The sequence below is a fragment of the Megascapheus bottae genome, chromosome 1 (genome assembly GCF_031878675.1).
Source record: "Megascapheus bottae isolate mThoBot1 chromosome 1, mThoBot2.hap1, whole genome shotgun sequence".
NCBI classification, from domain to species: Eukaryota; Metazoa; Chordata; class Mammalia; order Rodentia; family Geomyidae; genus Megascapheus; species Megascapheus bottae.
This window is the reverse complement of record NC_143509.1, coordinates 40,771,323-40,785,719: the sequence shown is the minus strand read 5'-3', so window position 1 is coordinate 40,785,719 and position 14,397 is coordinate 40,771,323.

Below are 14,397 nucleotides of genomic sequence, written 5' to 3'. Positions count from 1 at the left end.
TTTGGGAATCTAAGCACACACTGCATTCTCAGGGATGCACTTTCTGGTTAAACCCACATGTCTGTGTTAACCATAAGAACATCTTTTTCCTACGAGGCAAAAACCTTTTGAAAGCCTATGAAATGGTCTCCAAATACATTTAACTTGATCATTTGTTCCCAATTGGCTAAGCTGCTGAGTAAGCTGCGATTCTTTAGAAGATTTGGGACAATCTAATGTGCAATAAGTAGGCTGAGCAGAAATGTTCTTTTATCCTCATTGTCTTCTTAAAAGCATTCACATGTGGAATAAAGCAGCAAACAGAGTACCCCATCTTGGCTATCCCTTGGGAGAAGGCACGTCCCACGGCAGGGTAGGTGCACACATAAATTTCATTTCCTCCATTCACAGCTCTTACAGCAACTGTTAGACACTGGCCTTCTCTGTCCCCAGCACAATGTGAAACAGTCAACAGCTCTGTTATTATAATAGAAAACACACCATCATGGTGGGCAAGGATGCAGAGATTTGATTTAGATAGACATTATCAAGCTTGAAAAACAAAACTCGCCCCAAATCAACAACCTAATTAATAAATGAACCAATAAACTAAACAGAGATTTGTAAAAAAAAAATCCCAATAGACATATGAAAAAAATGTTCAACATGTCTGGTCATAAAGAAAATGTAAATGAAAACAACATTGAGATTAGACTTCACCCCAGTCAGAATGACCATCAGCAAGATTATAAACAAAAAGGGATGTTGGAGTGGATGAGGGCAAAAAGGAATTCTAATACACCGTTGTTGGGCATATTAACTTGCTCAGCCACTCTGGAAAGCAGTATGGAGGTTTCTGGGGGGAAAACAAAAACCTGAACATAGAAGTAACCTGTGATCCAGAAATTCCATTCCTGGGCATTTATCCAAAAGATCACAAACAAGGATATAGTAAAGCCACCAGCACAACCATGTTCAGTGCAGCTTTATCCACTATAGACAAGATATGGGATCATCCCAGGAGCCCATAAACAGATGAATGGATCAAAACATATGATATATGTATATATATTTATAATGGAATTTTACTCATCCACTAGAATGATATTACATAATTTGCAAAGAAATGGAAGGACTTGGAAAAAATTATGCTAAGTGAAATAAGCCAGGACCAGAAAGACAAAGGTTACAGGTTTTCTCATATGTGGAAAGCTAGAATTACTTTATAAATATATAGGTGGAAACCTTGGGTCATTTGAAAGTATACACAAATGTACTAACTGAAATACAGTAGATTCAGGGAAAATTGAAGCTATAATTCCTTAGTTTAAATGAAAGGTCAACAAAATAAACACTAGGAAGCTGGTACTTTAAATGGGTGGGATGAAATCAAGGGGAAAAGATAGACAGGATGAAGAGAAGAAGGGGAGGAGCATGCAGTCAAAATTCAATGCATATCCTACAAAACTGAGAAAAGTGAGGGAAGGGTTGGGTAGGGCAGGGTTGAGTGAGAATGTTGAAAGGAGTGACAATGATTAAGATGCATTATATTCATGAACTGCTTTGTTGAATGGCAATTCCTTTGTAGAGCTATATAAAGGTGATAATATTTTTAAAGGAATTTAGTTTTTAAAATTAAGGCCTAAGACATTGTTCCAGTGGCAGAGGATTTTTCTTAGCAAGTATAAAGCCCTGTGTTCAATACCCAATACTGAAAAGAAAAATAAAAGGGAAAAGATACAATTGAGAGGGGTGGAAGTGTTGAGCCAAGGGCATGGATCTGATTGAGACATAGGAGCCATTAATTAGAAAGGGACTGGAGCAATCTTCCAATGCTGCAAGAAGCTGCAGCGTCTGGAACACTGATGCTCAGATGCCTGTAATTCCACCAATTCAGTGACGTCCCCCTCTGCACACACGATTGCAGGAGCTGGGTACCCAACAAGTCAAGTGTTTGCAGATGCATCAGAATTAGCTACCATTTAAGAAGCCCACCATCTTTCAGAATGCATTTTCTACATGTCACAATAAGTTCAATTGAAGAGACAAGAAAGAGCTTTCTGTCCCTTCTTTGCTGTATACATCCTCCCACCTGTATGTTGGATGTTTCAAACTACCAAATGCTGAGGGAATTTACCCAGGCATGTTATTAATGCCAGCCCACCACCACAGGAACACAAATAGGCAAGATTTGGAGCACTTCAGAATTGACTGCCTCATTTACAATTGCTTGAGTGCACTTAATCAATATTTATTTGATGTTTCTAAAAGATGAAGAAAGCACATTACAGTGCTGATTTCATCATTTATGTGTTAAGAAAGAGTACAAAGGCAGCGCAGAGTCTCCACTGATAGACTTTGGAGACACAAGTCTCTGGTTTATGAATACTCGTGAGTGCTAACCTTGGATAATTCACCAAACATGTAAGCCACCGTTTCCTCCATTATAAAAGGGTGAGAAGAATAGCATCCGATTCATAGAGTACACTGTAGTGAAATATAAAGTGCACTGCTCACAAAACACTGCAAAAGCGCAGTGTTCAGTGGATGTGTCTTCATGCACCCTCAAAAATTCTCCCCTGAAAAATGGGATCTGTTTCTGTCTAAGGCCAGACTTACACAGCCTACTAGTGCTAAGAAGGTAGGGTAAGCGCCACCTTTTGATCGCAAGTGACAAATAGCACTATTGTCTCCCCTAAAGAGAAGTTGTGTGGAACATATGACTATGTTATGTCTTCCCTATCTAAAGGAAAGGGGAGTATGAATCTACCATGGCTACATTTCGGAAAAATCTAAATTCTTCTAAAAGAATCTACCTCTCAATTTTAGATGTTGTCAAGGAATTCAGTATAGTATGTATTTCTTTCTTTAATAGTAGGATACATGACAAGGGTAAATAAAATGGATACTATTTTGAATTCAGCCTAAGAACTATCAGTTGACAATATCTAGATTCTAAATGTTTAAAATAAAGAATTCCAAAGTGCCTCAAAAACCACTTGTACACTGGTTGCAAAGGAGTGTGTTCTTACCTCTGGGTTTTTGCCAAGGCACTTTTTAAAGCTTTCCTTCTCTCCTTTCTTTCCTTCTTCCAATGAACAATTTCCTCCTTCCAATTCTCCTCTCATGCACCTCTCTATCATTGTCAAGTGTTAGTAATAAGTAACAGATGTTATGACATTTTCAGAGATGGAAAAGACAGAATCCCTCACCTTGCAAAACTTTCTATCTGGGGGCTGCTAGTTGCAGTGGTACGTAGAAATGCCCAATGATGATCCTTATGGGAAAGGATGAGCAAGATAAGGAGTTAAAGAAGTGCCAGCCAATCCTTCCAGATAGAGGAGGCCTGCTCCCTCCTTTTCCCTTTCTCTACTCCAGTTCCTGGTATCTGAGCTCCTTGCCTGCCTAAGTCCATTCTCTGTCCAGGAAGACCCAGGCTCAGTGATTCAGTGTTTGCTGTTCTTTGCGGAAGAAAGAAGATAAAAAAAAGAAAAATGAGGCTCTGTTGTTCACAGGCTCATTTTTTTTTATCAATGTCCTTCACTAAATTGCTGAGTTTGAGGCATATATTGAAAGATAACCTTTGAATATACACCTGCTTTGCTTTGTAATATCTTACTGTGAGGAATCATTAAAGAATCATAGGAAGTGCCCTCTGACAAGGTGGATGCAGATCAGACTTTTGGAGTTGCATCTCTTTGTGCTCCTATGTGAGGCAAGTAGGAGTGTATATTTGGGTTTTGTTCCGACGCTTGGCACGAAGTCCCTAGGCAGTGAAGTGGTAGGGATGCCTTTTGTGTGGTTGGATTGATAAGTGGCTAGGGAAGTGTCTGGACAGGATAAGGGTCTGTTGGAACTTCCCTCTCATGGTCACCACCACTCCATCTTCCAACCTCCTAAATGGAGAAAAGGACAGCTGGAGATGGAGTTAACCGCCAATGCCCAATGATAAATAATCATGCATGTGTAATGACACCCCTATCAAACTTCTAAATTTTAAGACATGGAAAGCATTTGAGTTGGTGAGTTCATCCTCGTGTCAGCATGGCGGTGAATCTCTATAGTGTTGGGGCACAAACTCCTGGGCTCAGAAAACTTGGAGTCTTTGTCCTCCTCATCCTCTCTGCATTACTTTCATCCTTTCCAATAGATCAGTGATGGTAAGCCGAGTGCTTCTCTACTTCTGTGACCTGTTTTAATGAATGTGAGAAGGGGATCATGGGAAAGCTTCTCAGGTGAAGGAGATCTGCAGAACTTGAGACAGGTTTCTGGACAACAGTTCTGCAAGAGTGATTCTTCAAAAATTTCATTGTTGGGCAGGGAGTTTGGCCATGCTTGCCTAGAATGAATGAAGACCCAGGTTGGATTCCTTGGTACCACATAGAAAAAGCCAGAAGTTGTGCTGTGGCTCAAGTGGTAGAGTGCTAGCCTTGAGAAAGCTCAAGGACAGTGCTCGGGTCCTGAGTTCAAGCCCCAGGACTGGCAAAAATATTTTTATTGTTACTATAAAGGTGATGTACAATAGTTATATAAGTCAAAGCATGAGTACATTCCTTTTTGGACAGTGTCAACTTTTCCCTCGTTCTCTCCCAGTTTTCACCCCTGGTTCCTACCCACAGTCGTATATTTCAACACAGTGTGTAGTGAGGACCACTGCTGCATTTGTTCACCCTTTTTCTCTCCATTTCTGTGTCCCCGCTCAGACCTTATCAAAGACAGAAAGAAAAGAAAACAAAAAACAACGAAGAAAAACAACCTTGTTTCCATTCCTGGGAGTTCATTTCATACCCACATATGTCCTTATTCGCTGAGTCTCTGAACCTCTCATGATAGGCGAATCTAAAGCATCTCTGCTATTACAGGTCAAGTATAGTGTACTCCAGGAACCTGCTGAGCCTGTGTACTGGCACCCCTGGTAACAGCGTGAGCCCGTTGAATGCAGTTGTGGGGTGAACCCACATGTGGATCATGTATCAGTCTTGTGGCCTGGCTCTAGCCTGGTTTGGTGACCAGCGACCATACTGAGGACCCAGCAATAGTCACATGAGCCAGTGCCTGCCCAGTTTGCCTGAGCTGGTAGAACTATAAATATCTGTTAGGAATCAGTAAATCAGGTGGAGGCATAGCTCTTTCAGATGCACAAACATCAGTGTGAAACCACACAGATCGTGAAGAATCACGCAGATATCAAACCCTCAAAGGAACTAACAATACTCTAGTAGCCAACTCTGAGAAATAAAACATACAGAGAAATGTAGGAATTGCCTGAATGAGAATTTAGAATGACTACTTTAAGGAAGCTCAACAAACTAAGAGAAGACAGCTAAATGAAATTAGGAAAATAAAACAAGAACAAAACCAGAATCTCAACAGAGAAAGAATCATCAGAAAGTACCAAACAGAACTCCTGGAATTATGAATAAGATGAACACATCAATAGAAAGCTTAAATAGCAGACTTGGTTAAGCAGAGGAATCTACAAACTCAAAGCAGGTTTGCATGAAAATACCTAGTAAGAGGAGAAAAGAAAGAATGGAAGAAAGTAAAGAAGACTTAAATAATTTAAAGGACACTTTCAGAGATACTTTAAGGGAGTTCCAGAATGAGAAGAGAGAGAAAGTAAAGGAAAGGAAACCATATTTTAAAGAAATAATGACTAAAAAGTTCTTGTTGGAAGTTGAAGGAAAAGAAAAGATGGTCACCTAGATTCATGGACCTCAGAGTTTTGCAATGAAATCAATCTAATGAAAATATCAATGCATGTTGGTATCTGGGTTTGGAAATTAAATGATCAATTTAAAGGAAGAATTTTGAATGCAGCAAGAGAATGTTAACTCATTACATTCAAGAGAACCCTGTGAGACTACTAGTTTGTTTCCCAGGAGAAACTGGGCAGATCCAAAGTGAGTAGGCTGATAAACACAAAGTAATAAGAGAAAAAAACTGTCTGCCAAGAATGCTATACTATGAAAAACTGTCCTTAGGGAATAAAGAAGAGACAAAGATAAACAAAAGGTAAGAATCCATCACCACCACACTTGATTTGTAAGGGATGCAAACAGGAGTTCTTCAAGTTAAGACAAAGGATGCTAATTAGTAGAATGGAATGTTTGAAAGTATAAAATCACTGGAACAGAGAAGCGTATAGTCAAAATTAGGATGTCTTCATAATAGTGTGTAAATTATTTTTCATTCTACCATAAAAAGTAAAGACAAAAATCACAAACAAATATAAATGAAATGATTTCTAAATGGATACACAATATAAAAATAAACATCTGACACAAATAGCAAATAAATATGAAAAGGAGGAATGAAAGTGTAATGTTGAACACAATTGCAGTTAAATTATTATCAGCTTGAAATAGTATATTAAAGTGAGCATATTTTATGAAAATCTTAAAAGGACAAAATAAACACTTTTACAGCTGTACAAATCTAAGGAGACAGAGCATACCACTACAAAAACTAAAGTTCTCATTATAAAAGTTGGAAAGAGGAAGAAAGAAACAATGAACTGAAAAAAATACAATGATGGGAGGTAGGTTAATGGTGACTTAAAATGTGCCTGGAACAATGTCTGATGTTGTATATATGTTTATTTGTTTATTTGAAATAGGATAGGGAAGGGGGAAAACAAGATGAGAGGATGGGGTGGGGGGAGGGAAATGGGGACAAGGTGAAGTAATGCACCTTCTATCTGGTGAATGTAATATAACCCTTCTATTAATTACAATAAAAATATATGAAAAAATAAAAGACATAGGGCCGGGAGTTTTGCCTAGTGGTTAAAGTGCTTGCCTAGCATGCATGAAGACCCAGGTTCAATTCCTTGGTACCACATACATAGAAAAAAGCCAGAAGTGGTGCTGAGGCTCAAGTGGTAGAGCTCTAGCCTTGAGAAAGTCCAAGGACAGTGCTCAGACCCTGAGCTCAAGCCCAGGACTGGCAAAATAAATAAATAAATAAATAAATAAATGACATAGATTGGCCAACTGGGTTGAAATAAAAGATTTAACTGTTTTTAGAAAAGCTAGAGTAACAATGTCCGTAGCTCACACCTGTACTCCTAGGTAATCAGGAGGCTGAGATCTGAGGCTCACTGTTCAAAGACAGCCCAGGCATGAAAGTTCCTGAGACTCAACACCAATTAACCACCAGAAAATCAGAAGTGGTGTTGTGGCTCAAATGATGTTGTGGCTCCATTTTGAGCTGAAAAGTGTAGGGACAGCGCCTAGGCCCAGAGTAAAACCCAACGACTGACAAAAAAGAAAAAAAGAAAAAAAAAAAAGATTGACTCCAAGAGTCTTGCTTCAAAGAGAAGCAGGCTGAAATGAAAGGATGGAACAGATATTCCACAAAATAGTTGTATTTATACCTCATATAATGGACTTTAAGTTAAAAACTTGCAAGAGACAAAAACGATTATGTAAAAATTACCTAAGCACCTTTTCTAATCACAGTTGAATGGAACTACAAATGATTTATAGTTAGCAGTAAGAAAATAGGCTAATTCATAAATACATGAAAACTAAAAGAGGAAATATAAAAGAGATGTAAAGAGTCTTAAGACATAGGAAAAATAAAACAAAATAGTAATCAAAGACTTAAAAGATGGAATAAAAGCAGTATTAAGAGACATGAAAAGTCAGGCAGAGTGGCTCACGCCTGTGATTCTTGCTACTTAGGAGGGTGAGGATCATGGTTCAAAGCCAGCCTGGGCAACTAAACACTGTGACTCTTGCCTCCAATAACCACTAGAAAATTGGACATAGTGCTGTGGCTCAAGGGGTAGGGCAGTAGCTTTGAGCTGAAGAACTTAGAGACAGCGCCTAGACCCAGAGTTGGCGCTGCATGACCCCCCCCATCCCCACCCCCCCATAAAAACAACAACAAAAAAGAAGCATGAAAGCAATAAAATGCCAGACAAAAACTGAAATGTCAAATCTAGCTGAAAACACCTCTGTCATCTCTGTTAGATAATACGGAGTCTTTGCCAAAAGCCAGGTACAGGGAACAAAAGAAGTACAGTGCTGGGCAGACCCCTCCCACAGAGTTGAGCACAAGGAAAGAAGCCCGGCTATTGTTGGGGTGACCTATATAACCTGTAGAGGTTGGGAGGGACTTGCTACCTTTTATGGTCATGGCCTGCTTTATCACCTCAGGTGACCTATAGGACTGGTAAGGTGTAGGAGAACCTGGCTGGTCTGCATGGAGATAGCTCAGTCATAGGGGGCTGTCCCAGGTCAAGGGGGTAGTCGCTAATGATGGGCCCGGTGTTGCCTAGGGAACAAGCCTGCTGGACTGTGAGAGAGGGGGTCACCAGGCCCCCACCATCACCATCAATCTAAAACAACAAAGGACGAGGCATGTGACTTAGGTAATCCCCTTGTAAAACTACTTAAAGATAATAAAAAGATATTTAGAAATAAGTCTCTACATGCCTCATTACCACCTGAATGAGCCATATTTAGCTGTAGTTTTTTTCATACTTTCTTCCCATTTGTAACGTCAGTCTTTTTCATAAATTAATAGTTTTCATTAATCTTTCATCATTGTCCCTCTCCCTCCCAACCCAGATCCTTCCCTCATTTTCTTAATTTCATAGGAAATAGGTTGAATATTATCGTGCATTGTGCCTCCTTCCTCTCTTCTTTTGTCTATCCTACTCCTCTTTTCCCACTCCTTCTTCTTTCCCTTCACGTACCAGTTTCCTGGTATTCAGATTGTTGGAGTATTAGCCTTTTATTTTTAGAGGAATTATAATATTTGAATTCTCCCCTGCAAATACAAGACATTGACTACTATATCTGTGTAAATTTTCATATGTCCTGTTTGTGTGTACCGGTAAAGTCAATGAAATTTTACTCATCTATTAGGAAGACTGATATTACATCCTTTGCAAAGAAATAGGTGGACCTGGAAAAAAATTATGTTATGTGAAGTAAATCAGGCCTGCTAACAAAGGACACATGTTTTCTCTCATATATGGAAGCTAGAATTAATTTATCAATATATAAGTACAGAATATTGTTGATGCCCTGGGGAGTTACATGACCAAATGCATACCCTCACCAAATTTATCTACAACAGTAACCTTGAGCATCAAAGGAGAGAGACCAGAATGTCAACCTTGAATAAGCATGCTGTTAGAGAAAAGTATAGCAAGGGTTTTCATCTGAGAATCGTTATTATTAAGAAAGCCAGGGTTGCTGCTGTAAGTCTATGGTAATGACACTGAGTTTTCAGATCCCAAGCCCAAAGTCCTGCAGCTTCACATTTGATGTGGACACATGCCCACATATGCCAAATAAAGAGACATAGTGAAGTACAAAGAAAGATTGATTGCAGTCATGGGACGACAGACCTTTACTACATCTCCAGCCATCTTTAGAGGTATAGAAGGTTAAGCAGGGAGAATTGGGGGCAGGATAGTAGGGGGGAGGGTAGAAAGGTGTGCATAATTAAGTCTCAGGTCACAGGTATGGTCTGGTTGATCATGAGTTCAATCTGTGTCTCTGGAGGAATTCTGAAGATGTTATTGTTTTATGACTGGAACAGAACAGGAGCAAGGTGATATCCTGAGTTTATGGCAATTTGTCTTCCATACAAGATGCTTTTTTGACGATTGCAAAGTTGACTGCAGCAGAAAATCGCTCAGATTCAAAGGGTGAGAAGTGGGAGGACTTTGGTTAACTGACATGACTCAGGAAAAGCACCTTTTAACTTAGAAGTAGAAGAGAGAAATGTTGGTTTTCTGAAATTTGAAATTTTAGCGACTTAGAAAATACGTAATGATATGAAGGTCACAGAGATCAGGAGAAGGGGAGATCAGTTCTGTTTGAGTTGAGGATGAAAGCAATGCATGCCGGCAGGAATAGATTTGGAAATGTGACTGGACCTTGTGAAAATCCCAAGGGCCAGAGATGTTGGAGATTTTCCAACCTGTAAAAAAATACTTGGATCATATCATGAGTCCTACTCTAGTGATTTTTTTTCCCTAGCTATAGCTAGGACTTGAATAAATCCTTTTCTAGGCTCCAGTTCTCAAAATGGAATAAGTTACCTCTCTCCTGAACTAGACCTGTGCTACCATCCTGAGGAAGGCGTCTCAATATAAATAGCTATTTGCCCTCTGCAAAAGGCTCATGCATGAATATCAGTAATGCTGACAAAATTATTTTCTTAAAAAAGTGTATATGGTACAATGATCCATGAAACCCCTGCAAAGTAAATTCATAAATATTGATTAAAGAGATGGCACAGGCCAGATGGAGAAGCACCATGAGTCCTGGAGACAGTGTCACAGCAGTTACCGCCAGGGGCCAGCCATCCTGGTAGAGTATTGCAATGAAATCAGCATCAAAATTGCTTCTACAATGCTAGATTTTTTTCATATGTGTTGTTTGTATAGCAAACCATTTTCATTGGAAATTTTGTAAAAGCAATTGCTACATAAAATCTGAGAATAAAAAGGAAATGATCCATAATTCTTTGCATTTGTACAGTTGCACCTGTATATTTTTATTTATTTTTGGTGGTTGTGGGGCTTGAACTCTGGGCCTAAGTGCTGTCCCTAAGCTCTTCAGCTCAAGGCTACCATCCTACACCATGAGCCATAGGGCCACTTCCAGACCTGTATATTTTTGTAAGCATTAAATGCATACATACTTGCACATACTAAATTTTGTCTTTCTGCATTTTCTCTGACAAAGATTCTTGGAGCTATTACTTTATATTGCCACGTGAATGGGTACACCAGAGTTGACTAAGCAAAGGTCCTGGTAATGGGAATATAATTTGTGTGTGTTTGTGTGTCTTTGTGCATGTGACTCTCAGCACTTTTTGCTCAAGGTGAGAGCTATATCGTTTGAGCCATATCTCCATTATGGGCTTTGTGCTGGTAAATTGGAGATTAGAGTTGTACAGACCTTCCCTACGCGGCTGTTTTTGAACTGAGATCCTCAAATAGCCTCTTGAAGATCTAGGATTACAAGGGTGAGCTATATGTGTTCAGCTATTTTGCATTATTTTTGATGGGCTAATCAGCAAGAATGGAATTTTATTGGATTAAAAATCCCTGTATTTGGGATGGGGAAAAGGTTGGGGATTGAACCAAGAATTTCATGGTGCTACATTCTGATCCACAAACATTATTATTTATGACTCTTAATTATGTATGACAGGATATGTTCACCCAAATTTTATCTTGCTCTTCCCTCATCTCAGCAACACATAAGTCCACAGTTTAGAATCTCTGCTACCACTGGGTATTTTTTTGTGTGTGTGTGGCATAGGACTTGAACTCTGTGCCTCTGTGCCTGGACAATGTCCCTGAGCTCTTCAGCTCAATGCTTCCACCCCACCCTTGAGCCAAGCCCCACTTCCGTTTTCTAGAGGTTAACTGGAGATAAGAATCCCTGGTCTTTTTGTGCCCAGGCTGGCTTTGAACCTTGATCCTCAGATTTCAGCCCCTTGAGTAGGATTATAGGTGGGAGCCACCATGCCTGGCTACCACTGAGTATTCCTAAGCTGCCAATTAAGAAGGTAAAAAAATCGAGCTTAATTTTTCCTAAAAATTGAAGCATTTTAAGCCAGGACATTTTTCTTTGGTAGCTTTGATTCTGTGTATGTAGTTTTGTAAAAACTGTATTTTGCTTCATAAAAGCAGCACGTGAATACTTTTCTATTTATAATTCCAGCCCAGAACAACAGAGAATTTACTGTATACTTTCAGAGATTGTGTGGCTATTTTGATTTTTTTTAAACATGTTCATTAGGCATTCATAAAATGCTCAATATATGCCATCCCCTGCTGTGGACACTGGAATTCAAGGAGGGATAGCCAGGCAGAAAAGGCATCAGAAGCAATAGAAATGGTATTTGCAAAAGAATGTGGGATATAGTAGAAAAGAAAAATAATTCTTTCATAGAACTCAAATTTCTTGTTATTTTACAGATAAAAGAGACTATGAAAGTTGTCTAGTACTGCATAAAGAATTCTCTGAAACACAGTGGCTTAGAACAATGTCACAGTATTTCTCTAGTTTGGGTGGGTTGGCTGGAACATGTTTCTGCTTACTTTGCCTAGGTGTGCTCATGAAGATGCCTTCACCTCGGAGAGTTGGCTGGGGCCTGGCTGGGTTGGGATACCCATGATGGCTGGGCTTCTCTATGAGGTCATCCTTTCTCAAGACACTGAACTACACTGGACTTCCTTACATGGTGTCAACAGACCTTCAAGGGGCAGGTCTTGAGGCATACCCATCAGCCAGCCTCTGTTAGGGTCACATGGGCTGTGTCTTAGTGATCAAGCAAATCACTTGGCCAACCCAGTTGGGATATGGAGGGGACTGCACAACAAATGTGAAACCTAAGAGGTGTGGTTCATTTCCAGTTGTTGGAAAAACATTCTCTCATAGGTATAATTAAGGGAACAATGGACCACAAGCTTAGATTTGTTGCAGACCTCCAGGGCTACACTGAGAAGACCCTCCCAACACACACACACACAGATACCTGTGAAAGACTGCAAGAATTTTTGCAATTTTGGAAATGTTAATTTGGAAATGTAGAAGGGGTTTTGGTAAGAAATTTCTGCTTTGATTTTCAGCTGTAGAAAAATCACATAGGAAGGCCTGAACACTGTCTCTTATCTGAAATGATTAAGATGCAAATAGCATTCACTGAAGCAGGAAGATCACAAGGAAAAGGAAATATGAGAAAAAATTTAGTAATAACAATGGCAAAATTTATTAGGCACCAACTATCTGGTAGGAACATTATTCCTTCTCCTTGATCTTTATATTGATATTTTTATATAAGTGTACTTAACTGTTTTGCAAGATTAGAAAACTAAAAGTAAAAAAAAAATCAAGGAACATTTGAGATATTTCTGGCCAATCTGTGAGAAAACTAGGACTCAATTTCCCATCTTTTTGAAACCAAAGTTGATTTTTTTTTTTTTAGAAAATGACTGTGGAGAATAGATCAGCGTGGCTGGAACAAAAAAGTAGAGAAAACCAGGTGCTTTTCTTTCCTATTTCTTATTCCTGGGGTTAAAGTTGCAGTAAGGAGCAGATGTCTTGAATCATGAATACTCTTGGTAGAGGAAGAGGAAATGGGAAGGAAGGCGGGAAGGACTGAGTGAGCCATTGTGGATCCATACGTTTGACACAAACGCTAAGGGTTTCTGATCATTGCTTTAGGACTCTAAGATCTGAGCAATTAGGACTTATTCTGGAGAGAGATAGCCAGTCCACAGTTATCGGTATGGTGTAAATAAGATGGATAATCACATGTGATTTAAATTCGGCATTCATTTGTAATTTTTTTAAACACCAATTCTGTCATCCCCTCCTCATTTCTCCTTTTCAACTGGTTCTTTGTGGGTGGGTTACTCTACTCAAATGCTTACTTCCTTTCTCTTTTGTTTTTCTGTCTTGGTTCCTGGGGAGAATAGAAATTAGCTAAGTGTGATGGGTGTTCAGGTTTTGGTCCTTGGCCAAGAGAGAATGAATTCCCTCAAGAGTAGCCAAAAAGTATCAGCTTTGCAGCCTCTCTTCTAAGAATTGAAAAGATTTCTTTGTTTCTTCAATATACCAAACCAGAGCAGCTATATGTTTAAAGAAATCTATGATCACACCCAAACAAATCTCTCAAATCCACCTAATTATCAATTAACATGTATTGAGCTCTGAGGTGGCAAGGTGGATAGAAGATACCTGACACAGACTAAAAGAATCGGTTCTTAGCTTTGATGTATGTGGTGGGGCAGTGGGGGGAGAGAGGGGGAGGAGCTGTTCTTACAGCAGGAAGTGATCTCAAGTAAACAACAATCATAATATAAATGCTAAATAGCAGTATTTAACATGATGCTGTAGAGAGACAGAGGAAGGAAAACTGAATGGCAGGGAAGACATTTAACTTGTCTTTGAAGAATGAGATGGAGCTGAGCAGAAATCACAGTCTGAGCCAAGAACATATACCTGGAAAGTACCTGACGGGTTAGCAAATGGTTAGATTACAGAAGTTACGTACAAGAAACAAAAATGTGTGCATGCCCTGCAAATGATATCACAGTACACCTGAATTTATGTGTAAGACTCCAGGGTAAGTGAAATGTACACCATACATACATACATACATACATACATACATACATACATACATACACACATACACACATACACATATATACATATATATGTGCATTTAAAAGGAACGATAGACTTTGGGGAACATAGGAAATCTCACTGCTTTATTCTGGTATATGAGTATATGCTTTTTCCAATAAACTATTGCCTAAAACAATGTTATTCATTCAAAATATATTGAAACTACAAATCGTAGGTTAATTTATTTTGATTAGAGTTTTGATTAGGTGCCAGTTTTAGGGCTTGAATTCAGGGCCCGAGC